Genomic DNA, 20,274 nt, shown 5'->3' on the forward strand with positions numbered 1-20,274 from the left:
ACTGATATCACATAACTAATAATTCTCTCTCTCTCCCTTACCGGGATGTATTGCTTTTTGTGTGATAAGTGATTTACTAATTTTCTAATATTAATATTAATGTAAAGAGCAATTACTTCAAGAAAGAAAATACTACATTGAATTAGTAAGATTTTAGTTTATAAATTTCAAAAATTATGTAAGAATGAAGGAAGTCCCAGTCTTCATGCATCTTTCTTTCGAACTCCAGGTCTCTCTCTCTCTCTCTCTCTCTCTCTCTCTCTCTCTCTCTCTCTCTACTGAGATGAGAGATTTTTATGGTACACGTGTATAATGTGTTTATTAATATTTTCATATGATAATAATAATAATAATTGTAATTAACAAAAATCATATGTGAAAGTATTTTACAAATGCTATGATAATCTCTCTCTCTCTCTCTCTCTCTCTCTCTCTCTCTCTCTCTCTCTCTTACAAGATGTATATTTTTGGATGATGATTTACCAATTTTCAAAAATCAATATTAATGTAAACAGCAATAATATAAATTCATTAAAGAAAATACTAAAGTGAATTAGCAAGATTTTAGTTTATAAATATAAAATTATGTAAGAATGAAAGAAAATGCATTTTACCCCGCGTCTTTGATTTCCTGGGAGCCAAGCAGAGTTGGCTGGGGTCCAACAACTGTTGCCCTCTCGATGGTCACATATTTTTTTTTTTTCTCTCTCTCTCTCTCTCTCATCTCTCTCTCTCTTTCTCTCTCTCTCTCTTGGTCTCTCTCGTCTCTCTCCTCTCTCTCTCGTCTCTCTCTCTCTCTCTTTTACTGAGATGAGAATTTCTATGGTACATGTGTAGGTTTTTTATTAATATTTTTGCATAAAGATAATAATAGTAATATAATTAATTTCAAAATTCATATGTTATGGTATTTTATAGAAGTACAATAATATATCCATTTCAGTCTTTTAAATAAGGATAACCCTCCCCCCCCCTCTCTCTCATTAGGAAAAGAATGCCAAAAGCATGTAAACTGTGTAAGGTGTGGTATAGCATAGTTAATCCACAAAACTAATCAGAAAATGTGCTGCATGCAACATTCCGACCCATCCACAGTGTGCTGAGGTAATGCAAGATATGAGAAAAGACACAAGAATTTTTTGCTCAACATGTCTACCATGGATAGACAATGTTATTAAATCAAGATTGAATGTACAAATAGTTGAGGATGATGAAGAAGAATAAGAGAAGAGGAGAGGAAGAGGAAGAAGAAGAAGAAGAAGAGAAGAAGAAGAAGAAGAAGAAGAAGAAGAAGAAGAAGAAGAAGAAGAGGAGGAAAACGTAAGAGAAGTAAACAAAACTGAAATGACAGAAAAAGATAAGGAAAACAAAGAACAAGATAAAAGTATGGATGCAGAGATACTCATTGATACTACATATGAGGCTATAAAGCAGCATACCTACGAAGAAATAAATTACGATATGACAACACAAAAGAAATGCCGAAGAGGCTCTACCCAGATCTACGCAATGACGGGAAAGAGGAAAAAATATACAAAAAAGACAAAGTCTGCAACCTTTTGAAAAGAGGGAATTGCAGATTTGGAGAAAAATGTTACTACAAACATCCTAAGGTATGTCACAACTATGAAATATATGGTAAATGTGCATACCTAGATGGCTATGAGGATGATTGCAGAGATCTACATCCAAAAATATGCAAAAACCTAAAAGAAAGGAAGGAAAAGGATGTAAGTTCGACAAAAAATGTAAATATATGCACCCTGTAGCCATAAAAAATAATCAAATAAATAACCAATCAAGTAATAAAATCCAAAATAAGAAAGAAAACAAATAAAGAGAGGAATGAAGAATATCAGGTAAAAAGAAAAAGCAAGCCATCAACGAGATATGCAGAGGTGTCAGCAAAAAATTTCAATGCATCAGCTCCAAGATTCTACTCAAAGAGATAATAACTGTTTTTATTATGCAAGAGGATATTGCAGATATGGAGAAAATTGCAGATTCAGACACAAAATGAATAATTATGATGAAGGAAGAACAAATATTATGGAAAAGTTGGATTTTTTAATGACAGAATTTCTGGAAATGAAAAAAGACAACATACCAGAACAGGAAAGAGACATGGGAAAATCCTTATTATTACCAATATTAAATGAAGGTAGAAAACATGCAAACCATCATAGTGATGAATGCGCAGGGTTTAGTTACGAGTAACTCAAAAAAGAAAAATAGAGTACTTAGAAAGAACTAACCCAAATTGAAAAGAAAATAGACATAATGAATATAAGTGAAACCTGGTATTCCCAAGAGACTGGGAATGATGATCAAATAAAAGGGTTCCAACTTATAGATCAGATAGAAAAAAATAGGAATCGGGGGAACCGAACAATATATGGGAAAGACAAAAAACAAGGAAAAATATATGAGAAATATAGTAACTCAGAATGTGAACTAATAGCGGTAGAATTTGAATCTGAAAAATTAATGAACATAGTAATATATAGACCTCCTAATACTAAGAGTTGACTTAATAATAGAAAAATTGATGATATATGTAGAAATCACAAGGACTGGACTATTCTCCTATCTGGAGACTTCAACTTTCCTTTCGTAGACTGGAAAGAACGAATAGGAGATTGTGGATGTACTTATACTATAAAAAAGAGAGTAATAGTAGTGCAGAAGATAAGAGGCAATTCGAAAAGCTATTAGATATCTACTAGAATACAACATTCAACAAATAAATCACCTGCCAACAAAGAAAGGAAAATACTTTAGACCTAGTATTTGTGAACGGATAGAATTATGTTAAAGAAATAATAGTTTATAATGCGAGTATTTCAGACCATAATGTCATAGAATTAACAGTCCATTCCAAAGCAAGTGAAAACAGAGATAAGCAAGAATGAAAAAGTGGGAAGGATATGGAAAATACAACTTCTACAGTAAAAATCTAAAATGGTCAGAAATAAATGAAGAATTAAACAAAGATTGGGATAACATTTCGTAAGTGACAACATAAAGGTAAATACGGAGATATATAAAATATTAGAGAAAAAAGTGGATAAATATATACCGAAGAAGAAAAGTAAACATCAGTCATGCATACCAAGAGACAGAAGGATCTTGTTCCAGAAAATCAGAAAGTGGAAAAAAGGTCTTGCAAAGAAAAAAATGCATGGAAAGTTATAGAACTAAAAAGTAAGATAGAAAATGCAGAACAAAGATTATACATCAGAAGAAAATGAAAAACGGGACTTGGAAGAAAAAACCCTATTAAATATCAAGCAAAATCCCAAACTATTATACTCATATGCGAAGAAGATGAATAAAAGAAGAATAGAAATAGGCCCTCTAAGAATTGAAGGGAGATTAACGAATGAAAAAAGGAAATTTGCAACATATGGCAGAACGATATAAGAGAGAATTCACCCTAGAATAGATAATGAAGATAATGATATAGAAGTAAGGGATGAAAATAGTGAATATTTAGCTGACATAGATATTAATGAAGCTGATATTGTGCAGGCTATTAATGAAATTAAAATGGAGCTGCTGCAGGGCCGGATGGAGTGCCTGCTATTTTGTTAAAGAAAGTAGTTCATTCTATCGCAAAGCCACTTGCAATATTATTAAGACAAAGTGTAGATACAGGCAAGATTTATGATGAGCACAAATTAGCATATATTACCCCTACTTTCAAAAGTGGATCAAGACTAAGGAGGCAAGTAATTATAGTCCTGTGAGTCTAACATCACATATTATGAAAGTGTACGAAAGGGTAATGAAGAAAAATATTATGAAACATTTTAATAAAAAATAATTTGTTTAATAAAGGACAACATGGTTTCGTACCCGGAAAAAAGAGTACACAAACCCAACTGTTAGTCCACCGTGAGAAACATATTCAAAAATATGAAAAGCGGAAATGAAACAGATGTGGTTTATTTAGACTTTGCAAAGCTTTTGACAAAGTAGACCATAATATATTAGCGAAGAAAATTAGAAAACACAATATCGTGGATAAAGTAGGAAGATGGTTAAAAGAATTTTTACACAACAGAAAACAGATAGTTATTGCAAACGACGAGAAATCGGATGAAGCCAAGGTAATATCCGGTGTGCCGCAGGTACGGTGTTAGCTGCAATACTGTTTGTTATTATGATTGAAGACATAGACAGTAATGTTTAAGGATTCGGTAGTGAGTAGTTTCGCAGATGACACAAGAATAAGTAGAGAAATTACTTGTGATGAAGATAGGAACGCTCTACAAAGAGACCTTAACAAAGTATATGATTGGGCAGAGGTAAATAGGATGGTGATTTAACTCTGATAAATTTGAATCAATAAATTATGGAGACAGAGAAAGAAAGCTATATGCATATAGGGGACCTAATAATGAGACAATCACAAATAAGGAAGCAGTTAAAGACCTTGGTGTGATGATGAATAGGAACATGTTATGCAATGATCAAATATCAATTCTGTTGGCAAAATGTAAGCAAAATGGGAATGTTTGTTATGGCACTTCAAAACAAGAAAAGCTGAACACATGATTATGCTTTATAAAACATATGTTCGTAGTCCACTTGAATATTGGCAATATGATATGGTACCCACACTATCAAAAGGATATTGCACAAATAGAGAGTGTACAAAGGTCCTTTACAGCTAGAATAGAAGAAGTTAAGGACCTTGACTACTGGGAAAGACTACAATCCTTAAAATTATATAGTCTAGAAAGGAGAAGAGAACACTACATGATAATTCAGGCATGGAAACAGATAGAAGGAATAGCAGAAAATATCATGGAACTAACATTATCAGAAAGAGCAAGCAGAGGTAGATTAATAATGCCCAAAACTATAACAGGAAAAATAAGGAAGCACACAGGACATTAATCCACTACGCACCAGCATCGATAATGCAGCGTCTATTCAATGCTTTGCCAGCTACATCTGAGGAATATATCAGGAGTGAGCGTAGATGTGTTTAAGAATAAGCTCGACAAATATCTAAACTGCATCCCAGACCATCCAAGATTGGGAAGATGCAAATATACCGGAAGATGTACTAGCAACTCTCTGGTAGACATTAGAGGTGCCTCACACTGAGACCTGGGGCAACCCGAACAAGATGTAAGGTCAAGGTAAGGTCTCTCTCGGTCTCTCTCATCTCTCTCTCTCTCTCTCTCGTCTCTCTCTTTCGTCTCTCCTCTCCTCGTCTCTCTTTCTCTCTGCTCCTCTCTCTCTCTCTCTCTCTCTTCTCTCTCTCTCCTCTCTTTGTCTTACTTACGTATGTTTTATTTTTTTTGTTTTGTAGTAATAAATAAATGATTACCTTATACTAATTTTCAAATATTAATAAGATTAATTAAAAAAAGCAATTCCCAGTCTTTTTTATCCACTTGGAGGAACGTGGGGGGAGGAGTATATGACAGTTTGATATATGTACTGGCGGAGGGGAAGGAGTCGGAGTTTAGGAGTTATTCTCTCTCTCTCTCTCTCTCTCTCTCTCTCTCTCTCTCTCTCTCTCTCTCTCTCTCTCTCTCTCTCTCTCTCTCTCTCTCTCATTATTATTCTCTCTGTCTCAGAAATAATTCATAATTTCACTCTTGATGGTCAGATATATGATGTTTGCCATTCACTGGTCACTCTCTCCTCTCTCTCTCTCTCTTCTCTCTCTCTCTCTCTCTCTTCTCTCTCTCTCTCTCTGTTATTGGCTGTAGGTATATATTTTTTTAATGGTAAAATGTTTAAGATGACTTTGAAATGATATTAATAATATAACCTCAAAGATTGATACAGTAATAGGTTAGTAATTTTAGGTATATTTGAAGTAGGATGTTATTAAAGGTATACATTTGGTATCTGAACTTTCAAGATAGGCAGTCATAAGCATTTTTAATGGTGGTTATAACTATTCGCAGGTGTTTAACTATTCACAGGGGTGTCTGGTACACTCCGTCGCGAATACGGACACTGTATCTCCAAACCGAAGCCCCTGGAGAAGAGACTAGAGGTCAAGTTGCTGCTCGATTCGATACAACAATATGAAAGCCGCAATCTCGTCCGCACCACCAACTCTTTGCAGCCCCTCCTGCTTGCAGAAGCCCTCACAGAATGCGGCACATATAATAGTGGTATCCTCTCCCGTGAAATGAAAGAGCAGCAAAGGCCCCACGTCAACGAGAAGACATAGCTGTGCACCTTGCAGACAAAAAGCAGCCTTTCGTAGTGATCAAGACGGCGCAGTACCACCAGAAGTTGGATACCATTTTTTATGACAGTACTTAGTTCGAGCGCCTTACTAAAACCCCACAGACAAAAAAAAAAAAGAAGCCAATGACATCATTAGCAGTTTCAATGCAGCCACCAATGCTGTGCACCTCCTGCCAATCATCGGAGATTACAGCCTTGGCTATCTGTACGGCAACGTTAAAACACATAAGTGGAAACCCTCTTTGCCCCATCATCAGCCAGACACCCGCCCCCACGTATGGACTGGCCAAACGCCTTAATCAAATCTTGACGCCCTATGTACCAAGCCGATATAGCCTGCGCTCTTCCGTGGGATTCCCCGAAGAAATCCAAGCCTCCCCAGGAAAAGACACTATCGCCTCCTTGGACGTAGAATCCCTTTTCACAAACATTCCTGTCGACAAGACCATCAGTATCATTATGGACTGCATCTACAGGGACCCCTCTACACCCCAGCTAAATATCCCAGAAGTATCCCTGCTGGCACTCCTCGAGATATGTATGAAGGAGGCCCCTTTCTCCACCCATAAAGGTCAGATGTTCCAGCAAAAATACGGAGTTGCAATGGGTTCTCCTCTCGGTGTCCTATTCACCAACTTTTATATGGGTACTAGGGAAGAGATAGTTTTCTCCAATATTAGAAAAACCCCGCAAATATGCAAGATATATTGACAATATCTTTGTACAGGCCGAGAATGAGGAAAAGGTTGAAGCTGTCCGGCGCATGTTCCAGCAGTGCAGTTCGCTGAATTATACCGTTGAATTCAGCAACGAAGGCCAGCTCCCCTTTCTCGACGTCCTTGTCTCCAAAACCGAAGATGGTCTAAAAACTTCGGTATATACAAAGAAAACAAACTTAGGACTTTCCCTGAATGGGGACAGCGAATGTCCTGCATGGTTCAAAAACACCACAGTCAGGGCCTACATTCGGAGGGCCCTCACGCACTGTTCTTCCTGGCAGGACACTCACAAAGAACTTAACCGAGTCACTCTGGTGGTTCTTAATAACGGGTATCCGAATCGACTTATTAGTAAAGAAGTCCGAACAGCGCTGGATCGGGGGTACAGCAAGAGTGAGAGACCACAGCCCCACCCCCATCAGAAGATCAAGCTGTTTTTATAAAGCCAGAATGCGCCGCACATCAACCGTGAGGACAAGGATGCATTGAGAAAAATCATCAGAGAGAATGTGACCCCCACCGAAGTCAACAAAGAATTCGAGCTCGTGATTTATTACCAAAATCAACATACCCACCACCTTATCATGAAGAACAACCCGACCCCTCGCAGGATACCTCTTGAAACAGTCGAATGTAGTCTACCAATTCTTATGCCCTGTCCGTGGATTTCCCGGTTGTTACGTTGGTATGATTTCTATGAAACTGTACAAGAGGATTTCATGCCACGCACAAGAAGGGGCAATAAAAAACCATACCATGACAGCACACCAGGAAGCTATCTCCCACGACAGTATTATCTGAATACTAAGATAATAGGGAGGGCTCCTGACCAGTGACGTTTACGACTGCTTGAGGCACTCCTCAAACAGCAAGAAAAACCCTCATTAAATATGACACAGGAAGTGATTTTCCTCCCCACCAACTAAACTCTTAAACGCCTATTGGACGTATTAAACGTCGACGAAAATTGTCTGTTGGGTGCCGAATTGACGTATGAAACGTCGACGCCAAAAAGTTTTTTAAAAATTCGCAGAAAAATAGTTATAGGCCTACTTGGCAAAAACTTTTGAATCACGCACCTTGAGGGATGCTGGGAGTTCACGGATCAAGCTGTTGTTTTGTTTACAATCGTTACCCAGGCGCGCAAGCGCGAATTTCTTTCTTCTCACACTAAAAAGCATCAGCGACACATCTCGGAAATTATTTCGTCACTTTGACATAATTTTTGCACCATTTTATATTAGTCGTTACATAGAGTTTTATATATGAAAATGTGCGCAATTTCATGTAGAATACAACCAAAAACAACTCATGATTGTAGCTTTTATCAGTTTTGAAATATTTTCATATTAAAAACAAATAAGTGCCAAAATTTCAACCTTCGGTCAACTTTGACTAGACCGAAATGGTAGAAAAACGCAATTGTAAGCTAAAACGCTTATATTCTAGTAATATTCAATTATTTACCTTCATTTTACAACAAATTGGAAGTGTAGCACAATATTTTGACTTATGGTGAATTTATGAAAAAAAAAAAAAACTTTTCTTACGGCCGCGCAGTAACTTCCGAAAAAATCAGAAATTTTTTTGTCTGATTGTCATAATGTTTGCGCCATTTTATATTAACCGTTACATAAAGTTTTATATATGGAAATGTGCGCAATTTCATGTAGAATACAACGAACAACAACCCATGGTTGTAGTTTTTATCAGTTTTAAAATATTTTCATGTAAATAACGATGTGCCAAAATATCAACCTTCGGTCAACTTGACTCTGCTGAAATGGTCGAAAAACGCAATTGTAAGCTAAAACTATTACATTCTAGTAATATTCAATCATTTACCTTTATTTTGCAACAAATTGGAAGTCGCTAGCACAATATTTCGATTTATGGTTAATTTTTGAAAAAAACTTTTTCCTTACGTCCGCGCGGTAACTTCCGAAAATATCTGAAATTTTTTTGTCCGATTGTCGTAATGTTTGCACCATTTTATATTAGCCGTTACATAAAGTTTTATATATGAAAATGTGTGCAATTTCATGTAGAATACAACTAAAAACAACCATGGTTGTAACTTTTATCAGCTTTGAAATATTTTTATATAAATAATGATAAGGGCTAAAATATCAACCTTAATCAACTTTGTCTCGACCGACATCATCAAAAACCGCAATTGTAAGCTAAAACTCTTACATTCTAGTAATATTCCATCATTTACCTTCATTTTGCAACAAATAGGAATTCTCTAGCACAATATTTCGATTTATGGTGAATTTTTGAAAAAAAAACTCCTGTGTCCATGCGGTAACTGCCGAAAAAATCAGACATTTTTTCGTCCAATTGTCGTAATGTTTGCACCATTTTATATTAGCCGTTACATAATGTTTTATATATGAAAATGTGTGCAATTTCATGTAGAATACAACAAAAAAACAACCCATGGTTGTAGGTTTTATCAGTTTTGAAATATTTTCATATAAATAACGTAAGTGGCAAAATTTGAACCTTCAGTCAACTTTGACTCAACCGAAATGGTCAAAAAAGGGATTTTGACGAAGGAAAAATCTATTTCTGGGTGATTGGCTCGTGTCGCCCTATGAAAGGATCCTTAATATCATTCTTTCTAGGTAAAATTAACCTAAAATTACCAGAGAAAAACAAAATTAAGAAAATGTCAGTAAAACTGACTCGCTCACTCTTAAAAAGAAGTGTCGGTATGATAATAGGGGCGAGTGTGGAACACTACCACGAGACAAACACCAATTAGAACTTCCTATCAGAATCCCCCAAGAGAGAGCTGATACAACGGGCGATGCAGCCTTTACTACTACTACTAGAGGACGCCACGGACAGCAGCGCCCCTAGCGGACATCCTTAATCTAAGAACAACTAAAATACATCTTGTCCTGCAAGGGGGGGAAACAAACCATAAAGGGGGGGTTTCATAGGGCGACACGAGCCAATCACCCAGAAATAGATTTTTCCTTCGTCAAAATCCCTTTTCTGGGCTCAGCTCGTGTCGGCCTATGAAAGAATACCAGAGAAACAGACAAGATGGGAAAAAAGGGACAATGAAAAACAGTGTAAAATGATGGATATAATATAAGTAAATCAATTACAGCATACAAACTAAGCACTTAAACTAACTTATACTAAACAGTAAAACAATAGAACGTTAGTAATCTTAAAGTACTTAAATGGTAATTACAGTAAATTACAGTGATGCATGTAATATAAAGAAAAGGGGATTTACTTAACAAATTTACAAAATATACAAACTCATTGTGTCCTACCCTAGCATAAAAATAAGGGTAGGTACACTGAAGTCCATCATTAATACAAGCATTGCAAAATATATACAAACACATTGTGTCCTACCCTAGCATAAAAATAAGGGTAGGTACACTGAAGTTCATCATAAATACAAAAAATGGTGAATAATATCAAACACATTGTGTCCTACCCTAGCATAAAAATAAGGGTAGGTACACTGAAGTACATTATCAGTACAAGTGTGGATGTCCCTAGCAAAAAAATAAGGGACAATCCACTATATGATTCAACGGCTAAGGCTATGATCTTCGAGTAGCCTGGCGATAGGGTGAGGCATGTTGGCTGATGTAGGTAGAAAGGAGACCTGGATCTATACTACAACTACTATACAGTATCAGGGGAAACAATGTTTCCCGCTGCTACTGCTGAAAACTTTAAAGATTCCAAGGACTTTAAATAATGCCGTTTTAAAGACTGTCGGGGATTTCCATCCAGTATACTTTTTAAGATCCTCAATTTCATATGTTGAAAATAATTAATTGAGGTGGCTACTCCCCTGATATCATGTGCTTTTGGGAATGACTCAGGGTTGGCTTGTTTTTAATGAAGTAAAGGATTTGTTGTCTAATACCTTTTACTGACAAAGTACCACCTTTTTCTCTCATGAAGAGAGCACCTGAGGATCTTGAAGAAGTACGAGATAGAAAGGCTCTAAGAGTTGATACTGGGCAGAGAGAAAGGATCCTGTGGAAGTGGGATAACCTTCCAAGGAGCCCACCTTGCAAGAGGATCCTCATTTTTGGCTAAAAAGCTACGATCCGGAGCAAGTAGAACTTCTCCTGATGGGAGGAATTCCACATGACCCGCATCCCTGGATAGAGCCGACAGTTCTGAAATTCTGGCTCCTGAGGCTAGGCTTAATAAGAATAATGTCTTCCTCAGGAGCATTATGAATGTACAGGATGAGTTGTCAGTATCTGAAGCTAGTTTGAGGACATCATTCAAGAACCATGAAACTGTAGTAGGCCTTCTGAGAAGGTCTAAGTCTAGCACAGGCTTTAGAGATAGATGTGAAATAAGATTCAGTCAGATCTATCTGAAAAACCTACTTGAAAGATTTTCTTCAAAGCCGATTTATGAGTGGTAATCGTGCTAGCTGCTAAACCTTTTTCAAACAAGGACCTGAAAAAGGATATAGCCAAATTAACTGTCATGGTTGTAGTGTTCGATTCTCTCAAGAAAGATGCTAATTTTTTAACAGCTGAGTCATATTGTCTAATGGTTGACTCTCTCTTATATGATTCTAGGAAGAGAATATTCTGTGGGTCAATATCAGCATCTTTATTAGCCGCAAACTTCATGAAGTCCATAAAGTTAGGGTCTGGAGAATCCTGAGGAAGCGAACACAGTCCTCATTTGTACTGATTGTGATAGCTTGGGATTGGGGATCCGTTGAGGTCGGAGACCCAATTCCAGAAGAAGAGGATACCAGTTGCTCTTGGGCAGTCCGGAGCAATCAGAGCTACTATCCCTTTGAAAGACCTTAGTTTGCTTAGGACTTTCAAGAGAAGATTCACTGGAGGAAAATATAAATTCTCCTCCACTGATTCCAATCCAACGACAGGCCGTCCGTGGCATAAGCCAGAGGGTCCAGGTGGGGGCCACATAGCAAGGGAGCTTGTGGTTCGCTGTGGAGCGAGATCCACTTGGAGACCTGGGACTCTCCGGCTTACCCACTGGAATGACCCGTCGTCCAGAGACCACTCTGATTCCAGAGGAACTGACCGGGACAGGGCGTCTGCTATCACATTCCTTACTCCTGCCAGGTGAGTGGCAGACAGATGCCATTTGTGTTTGTTTGCTAATGCAAAGATGGCTATCATGACATGATTCACATGCTTGGATTTGGACCCTCCTCTGTTGATGCAATGAACTACCACTGCACTGTCCAAAACTAGCCTTAGATGAGACTTCTTCGGGGAAGCAGTCTCTTCAGAGTGAGAAATACTGCCATTGCTTCCAACACGTTTATGTGGAGCTGGCGAAATTGAACTGACCAAGTCCCCTGAACCTGTTTGAACTGAGAGTATCCCCCCCACCCGGACAGGGATGCATCCGTGTGAATGGTTAACACTGGGAGGGGATATTGAAGGGGTACTTTCTTGGCTAAGTTCTTTACTTTTGACCAAGGCCGTAGTTGGTTGCGGAGGATCTGTGGGATTACTGACACTTGTCTCGATATTTGGAGTTTGCTCTTGACCGCCAAATTCGATTTATATCTTTCAGCCTTGCTTTCAGAAGGATATCTGTTACCGAAGCAAACTGAAGAGACCTAGGATTCTCTCCTGGTTTCTTCTTGACGTTTGCTTGCATTTGAGAAATTGTCTGACAGATTTGCTATTTCCTTCCGTTTGGCCACTGGGAATTGACAGATTGTGGGAAGACAAATCCCATTGGATTCCTAGCCACTGAAACGAGATTCCGGAGTAAGTCTGGATTTCGTTTTGTTTATCTGGAACCCCAGATATGTTCCAGAAAGTGAACTACCTTTTTGGTGGCTTTGAGACATTCCTCGACTGTTGGTGCCCAGATCAACCAATCGTCGAGGTATGCTGCTACCATGATTCCTGAGCTCTCAATTGTTGCAACAACATTCTGCTATTTTTGTGAATACCCTGGGGGCTACATTCAGACCGAAGGGCATCACTTTGAATGAGAATGTTTGATTTCCTAGCCTGAATCCTAGGATGGGCGGAAGTGCCTGGCTATAGGGATATGATAGTATGCGTCTGTAAGATCGATGGAGCATGTGACGGCTCCACGCGGAAGTAAGGTCCTACTTGCAAGAGGGTAAGCATCTTGAACTTGTCGCAACGAATGAAAGAGTTTAGCTTTGACAAGTCTAAGATTACCCTTCTTTTTGTTGAGCCTTTCTTTGGCACGCTGAATAAGCGACCTTGAAATTTTAGATGCTTGACTCTCGCAATAGCTCCTTTCTGAAGGAGTTCTTCCGCGTAATCTGGTCAATTCCTTTGACGGTATCTGGTGGAATGAATTGATTGGAGGAGGATCTTTGATCCAACTCCAGCCCAATCCTTTGGACACTATGCTCTGTGCCCAATTGCTGAACCCCCACCTGTGGCGGAAGAGGAACAGCCTCCCCTCCTACCTGGGGAGCCTCATTGCTGATGGGCGGGTTGGCCACCACGCCCCTCCTCTGAAACTGTCTGCTCCTCGTACCCCTTCCTGCGCCACGCTGACGAAAGTAACCTCTCGCCCTACCTCTCGGCTGATTGTAGCCTTGAGCCTCATATGCAGGATTGAAGGCCGGCGAGATAGCGTAGGAAGTGGATGGCTGAGATTGAGGGGGCAACAGGAGGATAGGCTGATTCTGCTTTGAACTGGCAGGTTGTCCTTGTTGGGTAACCGGGACCGCCTGCACAAATTGCTGCTGTTGCTGGAGTTTTTTATATGGCTGGAACCTCTTACCAGCCTTCTTCGGTTTCTTACCAGCAGTGGGAACGGACTCCTGTTTCCTCTTCGAGGAAATACCCCACCTAGCTCTAAGGCTCTGGTTGAGCCTAGCAGCTTCGTGGTGTACTTCGTTCACCGCGGACTCTGGGAAGAGATCCGCTCCCACATGCTAGAGGCCAAGAGTCTATTCGGCTCATGCCTAATTGGTACACTCTTGTAGAACATGCTTTCGGCAGTTCCTCCTAGCCTGGAAGAAGTCAAAAGCGTCCGTTAGAACCGTCTGGAACTGAGATTTCGCCAGAATCTTGAACAGCGGTTCCGTAGCATAAGAGAGCAGCCATTTCCGTGATTATAAGGGAATTGAGGGACCTGCCAAACCTGGTTCGCGCATCAAACTCTGCCTGGATTAGGGAATCCGGCAGCCTTGGTAGTTTCTCGCCGAACTGGTCCATGGCGCAGTCCGGTTTGAGCTTACCAAGCGTGAACGTAGCTGGCAAGTTCTCCCACAATTCTCCGAAGGCCGGGAGAGCGGAGAAGTAGACTCCGCCTCCCTCAACTGTGGGATGGGCTCATCCTTGAGGACTGCCTGAAGGGACTTCTCCACTAATTTCGTGGCGAACGGAAGAGAAACCTCCTCTTCCGTCGCGAAAATAGTGAAGGGACTCTTGTAGGCCTGGAGTTTGGTGTTCGTACACTCCCAGTCCTCAAGGCAGTGAACCCATTCCCGCTGAGCGTGATCTCTACTATATAGGACCGACTCCTTAGAGATCTTGTCTTCCCTCGTCAGAGCCGTTGGCGTCAGCCTAGCATAACCGATGAAAGGCTGCGTCAGACCCGGAGGGTAAAACTCGAAGTCCTCAATCCTTCGAGTTCCACACTCCGAGATAGAGATCATTCCATCCTTGAACGGAGCGTAGGCAGCTACTCTCCAAGGGTTCTCCATAGAGAAAGCTGGCAAAGAGTCATATGGCGGGAGTTGAAGAATCCCAGTGCTTGACGCTGGGGAGACTGGGGGAGGAACCTGAGATAGCCCAGCTACTCGGTCCTCATTTTCTCTCATCCTGTTAGAGAGATCTTGAATTGATTGGCCAGACTGAGACAGAGTGTTTGACAACTGTGCAAACATCTGCTCGAACCGTGTTCCCTAGTGCGGAGTTTGCGAGCCCACCAGCACGCCCACCTGTTCCATCACCCCTGCTGAGAAAGCAGAGGGATCAAAGGTGCTAGGACCTGCTACCCCTACCGGCGTAGCCGGAGTGGAAGCGGTGGAGGCGGGAGAAGGCAGTGGCTCGGCGGGAGCGCGAGCCTTCTCCTTCGAAGCCTTGCTTCTGGAGCTCTTTAGGTGAGAAGAGCTCGGCTTTGCTTTCACCGCATCGGCGTAGGAAGTTGACGACTTCCTAGCCGAAGAAGACGAAGACGACTTCTTAGAAGTTGTCTTGGCCAGAGTCTTCGGTTCTCTCTGTCCCTTCACCTTCGGGGGTACAGAGAGAGCGGGAGAGCGGGTAGGATCTCAGATCCCATAAAGCCTTGGAATGAAGCACTAGAAGATGGGACAGGAGAAAGATCCAGAAGCACCCAAGGAAAGACCTTGGGCGCCCGACACACCTACCTCAACAACAAATCCTCCACCCCTACCGCCATAGGTTCGATGTTAAGGTCCAGGGCAGCGACGTCCGGGACCGACTCCTGGGAGGCTACGACCCCAAAGGATTGCTGGAGGTCTTGCTGGATGGAGGCTATCAGCGGGGCAGCGGACAAGGGGTCAACGTAACCAGTCGACTTGCCCGCGGGGAAGATCTGGACGGCCAGCTTCTTATCCAGAATGTAGGGCTGGCCTTTGGCGGCGTTCTTTCCCGAAGCCGCCCACCCACGCTTTCAGGGTGGCGAGGGCGACTTCCCTCACACCGGTAGCCTGAAAGAAAGGCAAGATTAGCTTCCAATGGTGGAACGGGGTTAACAAACTTACGACTAAAAGTTGTTAGTAAAATGATAAGTAAGCCTATAACGGACTTACCCCATCTCCCAGCTGACCGACCAGGTCGTAGCAGATGGCGCAGGCTTCAGGGTGCCAGACGATCATCTCGTTGTAAGACGTGGCACAGGGGGCGTGAGACCTACACTCATCATGTCCACAGGGGTCGAACAGCGTCGCGTTACACGCTGGGACCTGGCAGTTGGTAGCCTGTAAGTGGAAAGATACATGAGTACCAGGTAAACACTTACAGTCTAACAGATGCTCCGCTTGTGCCGGAGCGATAAAGTTAGATTAAACCAGAGCCCCGCCAAAATACGTGTGGTAACCAGGTTGGTTGTGATCTCTAGGCTATAGCTCCGCTGATGGCGGAGACACAAAAGAGAAACCAACCAGGAGTGGTGGTAAAAGGAAACCACGACGGAAAATGGCGGGGATGGAAATAAATTCAATCATATAATACAATTCATTGTAAAATTAGGGTATATCCTTAAACATAGTGATAATAAAAATAACCTTCCTCCGCCCGTCTACTAGAAGAGTGCGGCGGGTAAGAGACAAGCTCTCTTCCGGTAGCGGGGGAGAGATGAAAGGATATAGTAGGCAAGCAACCGACCACTAGAGGTGCCCACCCCGCCCGCTATAGCGGAAGGCCAGTAACCCATAACCAAAAGGTTCCCCGGCCCCCTGGGCTGGACTGGAAAAGGCTCCTTTCGGTTTTATAGGCGAGGCCAGGTGGGCGTGAGCAAACTGGGTGGAGGGGGGGTGGGAAGGTCTCGGAGAACATCGGCGGGAGGGGGGACGAGCTAGAAGGGGGGAGGGGGGGATGGGCCTGGCCTTCCTCCCCGCCTCACCAACTACCGCATGGAGACTCGGTAACCTGCATGGAGTTGGCTCGCCCTGATACCCCCCCGCTGGGAGGAACCCTGGCCGCCTCAGGAGAAGTGGTGAGATAAAGGGCAAGCTGAGGTTGTCATGACAACCAACGGGGTCCCCCAGCTCTTCCCTATACCATAAGGGGCCGAGGGCGGGGGTAGGGTAAGGTTGCGTATGGACACGGTGACCGCTAGTGGCCTAGGCCGCGGCAAGCACCAACCGTGAAGGGAGGGCCACGTTGGAAACCACAGGCTTGTAATCCAATAAAACAAGGAACAAGCACCTAGGCTGAGCCTAAACACCCTAAATGTCAAAAAATAAATAATACATCGAAAAGATGGAAACAAAGACACTTTTAGTAAAAGAGAAAGAAGCCCAGGAGGAGGCCAGGACTGTTACCAAGAAAAAAACAGAGGCCTACCTCGGAGCCAGCGCATAAGCCGATGAAGAGCAAGAGAACCGGGATGCCTGGGGCCAGAATAACACAAAATAGCCCTAAAATACCGAAACCTAATAGAAATAAAAAGGTTAGGAGGGGCTGAACTAGCTAAAACCTCGATGTAAAAACAATGAACGTAAAAAATAAAGTAAAGCCCGATAAGTTATAAGAAGTCCCAGTATGGAGGACCGGGGAATTCGTTATCGAGGCAGCATGGCGCCGCCACGAGAACAACCAGGGAACCAGTATATGACCTAGTTAAGCGGAAAATTACTGGTACCCTCGAAATAAAAACAATGTAAATACTTACTTATGAGGTTACTTTAACTTAGCCGTGGCAATAGCTGAGCGTTCCATGGTAGAAAACAACAGTGGAGTAAATCCAGAAATAGCACTAGCACCAAGAAAAATGGGCGACTTTGGTTCGCTAGCGAAAGCGCTTTAAAATTTAAGGGATGTCCCGCTAGGGGCGCTGCTGTTCTGTGGCGTCCTCTAGTAGTAGTAGTAGAGGCTGCAATCGGCCCGTTGTATTCATCTCTTCCTTCTTGGGGGGATTCTGATGGTAAGTTTCTAATTGGTGTTTGGTCTTCGTGGTAGTGTTTCCACACTCGCCCCTCGATTATCATACCGACACTTCTTTTTAAGAGTGGGAAGGCGATTCCAGTTTTGGACTGAACATTTTCTTAATTTTTGTTTTTTTCTTCTGGTAATTTTAGGTTAATTTTGTTTACCTAGAAAGAATGATATTAAGGATTTTCCTTTCATAGGCCGCACACGAGCTGAGCCCAGAAAACGCAATTGGTAAGCTAAAACTTATATTCTAGTAAATATTCCAATCATTTACCTTCCATTTCCAAACAAACAATTGGAAGTCTTCCTAGCAACAATATTTTTGATTATGGTGGAATTATGAAAAAAAAAACTTTTTGTTCCTTACGGGCCGCAATATATACAATATAACTTGGTAAAATTTATGGTTGTTTTGTTAAAAATAATTTTTATTATTACCCCACCTTGTGGAATTTTGTATATCCTCCTCTTTTCTATTGATGTGTTTTTTTTCTTAAATTGGCTAACCTCAAAAGTTTTTGCCAGCCTGGGGGTGTGCTGCAATTTATTTGTTTGTTACCCCGGCTCCTAAGGGTTAAGCCCAGGTTATCTCCAGTTATCTCCTTATCATTATAATGAGGCTTTCTCTATGATGCTAACACAAGATAAAAATTGGAACATTTTAATGGGTGGCTCTATTATTAATTTGTAGTAAAGTTATTTGTATGTTCGTTTCTCATCGCATTTTTTTCTTTTCTCTCAACAATTTTATCGTTCAATGCAAAAAGTTTGTCTACCGAAACCAATCTAAACATTCTTTTTTTTATACCAATGACTATTTCTAGATTACGTAAGTTTTATTTTATCATAAACTGGGTCTTAAATTAATGTATATCCAGACTTGACCCCACTGTCGAATTCATTCATAGACTGGACATTTTTTACAAGTTTTTCTTGGTTCCACCAAAGCCAAAAATAAAAGCGAACAAAATTGTCCAAGAACTAATCCTAAATATTCTTTTATACTAATATTGTTTCCAGATATATTTTATTTTACACCAAAATAGTGTGTTATGACTTGATCCAATGTAAGTGATCCTCCTGTATTCTCGCGGGGGATGCGTACCCAGGACTCCCACAGTGCAATAGTTTGATCCCCTTTTAAAATTTGAGCCCCTTTAAAAAGTTTGAAACCTCCTTTTTATTTTGTTAGTTAAAAGTCAAGAAAAACCCGCCATTAAAAAAATTTATATATACTTGGTTTTTTAATCGTTTGTCATCACAAAAGTAACATTTAATCGACAAAATATATAAAAACAAAGAACAGGAATTTGTGAAGATTTCTCCAAGAAAAATACCGCAGGATAGGCAAATTTTCTTGCGATTAATTGGGGAAATGTTCCCAGAGAGAAATCTGCAAATGCATGGAGTCCATAAACAATACCAGAGCAATGCAAATACATCGGGGTCCACCTGTACAATCATTCATAGACTCCTGACATGTTTGTTGAAAATCTTTTTTCGTTCACCGAAGTGCCCATAAAAGCGATGAACAAAATTGTCCATTGAACCAATCTAAACCAGTTCTTTTATGACCCAATATCTTTTTTCTAGATATGTTTATTTACCCATAAAACACTGTCCAAAAAACCAGTACAATAACTCCACTTAGGACCACCTATTCCCTGAATTTTATTCATACCGACTTTTTTCAGTTCGTTTTATACATTATTACTTTGTAGGATCTGTTTACTTTAGATATAAAACTGTCTATCAACTAAAATTCAATAATTCCTTTAAAAATTGGGCGGCAGTTAATGTTAATAGGCCTTTGTAAGGGGATTTGTGCCATCAATGTTCTAAAAATTTGTGGTTACATTTGTTATAGGCATTTACTATGGGGTTGTTTGCAGTGCACCTTACAGTCCTTAGTCTGTAACCCCTTTGTAGCCTTTTAAACCCTTACATTATTACATAGGTGGCCTCCTTTTCTGCCAATTCTGGCCCAAAACAAAACTTATTTATTTCATGGAGCAGCAATTATCAATATATGTATAACTATGTGTAAACTCATATGTATCAATACTTTATATGCGTATGGGCACTACATACGTTATATCAAACACCAGTAGTAGTAATGTAGTTTTTTTTGTTTTTGTTGTTCAACAGTTGTTGTTGTTGTTGTTATTTAATAATCATTAACCTAAGTAACACATATTTTGCTACTAATATGATTTATTGAAAGCAAAACAATGATCCATTAATTCATACCATGTTAGGGGTGCATGTGACCGCTGGTTGCCCCCCATTCTTAAACTTCTACTGTTTTCTGTCCAATCACCCACTGAGTCCTTTTTTTTTAACTTAAGTTAACAGACGGGCTTGAAGTTTTGCTGTGTGTGGCCTTTTATAACCAAAAATCCATGGGTCATTCATTCATTCGCTTAACTGTTATTAATAAAATTGTTCTTATTACAGGTGCTCATTACCTGGGTTTTTATGATCCCTGTCCCTGGGGAAAGAGAAGGAGTCTGGAAGAGTTCGCTATCTCTTTCGTCTGTCCCCACATGAAGTTATTATCAAGGTGATACTGACCTCCTTGAGGATACCAAACAGCAGTGTAAGTATTCTTATAAGTATGCACAGTTTAATTGGTATGCTGGCAAGCAACTTAACACTTAAATGATTCTAGGCATCTACAATTTAAAAGAATCAGAAACATTTTTTAAATTTTTTAATTTTCC

At 40.5% G+C, this 20,274-nt stretch overlaps 1 pseudogene; it reads left to right on the forward strand.

Annotated features, from left to right (window-relative positions):
* Positions 1 to 20,033, forward strand: part of LOC135223093 (dnaJ homolog subfamily C member 11-like) — an 86,839-nt pseudogene extending 66,806 nt beyond the window's left edge.
* Positions 20,034 to 20,274: the final 241 nt, after the last annotated feature.

Source organism: Macrobrachium nipponense, chromosome 8 (assembly GCF_015104395.2).
Source record: "Macrobrachium nipponense isolate FS-2020 chromosome 8, ASM1510439v2, whole genome shotgun sequence".
NCBI classification, from domain to species: domain Eukaryota; kingdom Metazoa; phylum Arthropoda; class Malacostraca; order Decapoda; family Palaemonidae; genus Macrobrachium; species Macrobrachium nipponense.